Raw genomic sequence first — 2,625 nt, forward strand, 5'->3', positions numbered from 1 at the left:
CTGTTACTCTGAACAGAATAGGAAAATGAATATTTTTGAATTATTTTTTAACTAGGCAAGGAAGGTTTTTACATATTTGACGAAGATATGACCCAAAGAATTTATGAGATTTTTTGGGGAATTTTGGGAATGACAGAAATATAGGTTGCTTCACAACCTAGGGAAAAAACTGCCACATGGACATGACGCATAGGCAAAACTGATGAGGTGGCGCCTAGTCATAGCAACCCACCACAATTTACAAGGCTATGACCATCTATATTGGTCATTAACAACTAGAAATAAGGCAGCGAACTAGTGCTGTTTGCTTTATGACCTTTTCGTGTGAGGAAATTACGACCTTTCTGACCAAAATGGTCGCAATGGTTTAGGGTTTGGAGCCCCGAACAGCTTTTTACCAATTGGTCTGAAATGGTCATAAATTTATGACCAATTCTTCGAGGGTCACTGATAGAAGGTCATAAGTTGACATATTTCTTGTAGTGCATCACCACCACGCCGTTGTGCTGCTGCTGGATGGAGTCTTCCTCAACCTCTCCCTCTCTCCTTGCTGGATCAAGGCGTGGGAGACGTCACCGGGCTGTACGTGTGTTGAACGCGGAGGTGCCGTCCGTTCGGCACTAGGATCTCCGGTGATTTGGATCACGACGAGTACGACTCCTTCAACCCCGTTCTCTTGAACGCTTCCGCTTAGCGATCTACAAGGGTATGTAGATGCACTCTCCTTCCCTTCGTTGTTGGTTTCTCCATAGATAGATCTTGGTGACACGTAGGAAAATTTTGAATTTCTGCTACGTTCCTCAACAGGTGGTGCCCTGGTCAGGCTTTCCGGGCGGCAATGGCGTCGGTTGTACATCTTTTCTCTTGGGAGAGCGTTTGCATTGTCCAACGGATCGGCGCCTCGTGCCACGGCGAGGGGCTAGGGAGACCCTTCGGAGATGTAGGATGTTGTCAATGGTTCTGTCGGAGTCTATGGAGCTGTTAGCGTTCCCTTACATGCTAGATGGATCTCCGCAAGGCTTGCTGGTGTCTCGTCGGGATGGATTGCACTCAGTGGAGGGCTCCATTGTCTTCAAGCTGGCCTTGTTCTTCAGTTTCTTCATCTTTGCTTGTAGATGACAGGAAGCCTATTACCTGCTTGCACAACAATATGTATCCTTTTAGCTGTTTCTTTGTTCTGTCTTTGTAAGTTAGCGGTTGATGTAATCCTGGCCGGTTGATGGCTTTGTTAATTCAAAGCCGGGCTCTTCTTGAGCCTTCGTTTAAAAAAAATTGGTACCGGTGCTTCGAAGGCTCGGAGCTTGGCCATGAGGCTTCTTCTTCGTTTTTGTCGATCTGCCGTTGTTGGCATTTGTTTCTCTTGTATTTTCTCTTTCTTTTTTCTTTTGGGCGTGACTGCGCTACTTCCGCCCCAACACATATCGTTGGATGTATCGGTTGGTTGCTTTTTATACAAATCGGGGGGAAACCTTTTCAGTAAATCTTGTAGGTTGATTTCTTACATTTTTTAGTAGGGAGTCTTGGTGTAGACCTTGAGATCCCTCCACCGCGACTCCATGTAGTGCGAGGGGTTCGTCTGCGTGTACACCCCAAACTTGAAGTAGTGGAAGTCGCTGCCGTAGCCCGGCACGATCAGCGTCTCGTCGCCGTCGATGAACACGGTGAGGGCCGACGCTTGGATGTTGTGGACCAAGTTGAGCCTGAACCACCAGTCGTAGATGTGTCTGTCAACCACCTTGGTCTCATCATTGTAGTACACGAGCCGTCCGCCGTAGACGTGCAGCATCAGTGTCGTGTTCCGCGGCAGCCTGCCAGGCCGAACACCAGCATCACGGACACCCCGGTTGTACCCCTCGAACTGCCACACCCCAGAGCTGTACGTTATCTGCTCCACCCCGGAATTGGAAACCAAAATCGGCAGGTCAAACTAACAAAACTCCATGGCTGTGATTAATCTGTCAGAAATCATTGTGAGACACTGATGCGACTTACGTTGAGCAGGATCTCTAGCGCAGCTTGGTGGGGCTGCTGGCGCGGAAGGGCTTGTCGTCGCAGTAGACCCAGAGCCGCTGCACGCCGTCGGTGCAGAGCTTGTTGCGCTGCTCCTGCGGCAGGTCGTACGGCTTGTGGAGCTTGAACCGGTCCTCCGTGATCTCGACGGCGGTGAAGCCGACCGTTGGGTCAGCGCCGGCGGCCGGGCTGCACGAGTGCCACAGCGTTGAGAGCATGACCAAGGCTGTTAGAGTTGTGTCGAATATTATATACAAGGTAGATTACAGTTCGACTTGTAGTTGTATTATGTTTAGATAGGATATGGAGTCGTTTCCTAGTAGGACGCTTGTATTCTAGGCCTCTCATATATAGTGAGGCTAGACACACGATGTAACCAATGCCAACATAATAGCACAGGCGCGCAAGAGGGAGCCGGCGCCCGGGTGGCCCGTGTGCGGTATTGTGACGGTGTCACGGGGAGGAGCGCCCGTAGCCAGGCTCCGGGGATGTAGCCATATCGGTGAACCTCGTTAACAAATCTCGGTGTCGTGCCTCGTGTGATTGCTTGGTCCTCGAATGATCAACGGTATGCCTCGGATTTATTATAACAAGTGGTATCATGAGCTAGGTTGT

General features: G+C 49.9%; 1 pseudogene; it reads right to left on the reverse strand.

Annotated features, from left to right (window-relative positions):
- Positions 1–1,507: 1,507 nt before the first annotated feature.
- LOC123175163 (citrate-binding protein-like) lies at positions 1,508–2,258 on the reverse strand (annotated as a pseudogene).
- Between the last annotated feature and the right edge of the window lie 367 nt (positions 2,259–2,625).

The sequence above is a fragment of the Triticum aestivum genome, unplaced genomic scaffold (assembly GCF_018294505.1).
Source record: "Triticum aestivum cultivar Chinese Spring unplaced genomic scaffold, IWGSC CS RefSeq v2.1 scaffold17145, whole genome shotgun sequence".
Lineage (NCBI taxonomy): Eukaryota > Viridiplantae > Streptophyta > Magnoliopsida > Poales > Poaceae > Triticum > Triticum aestivum.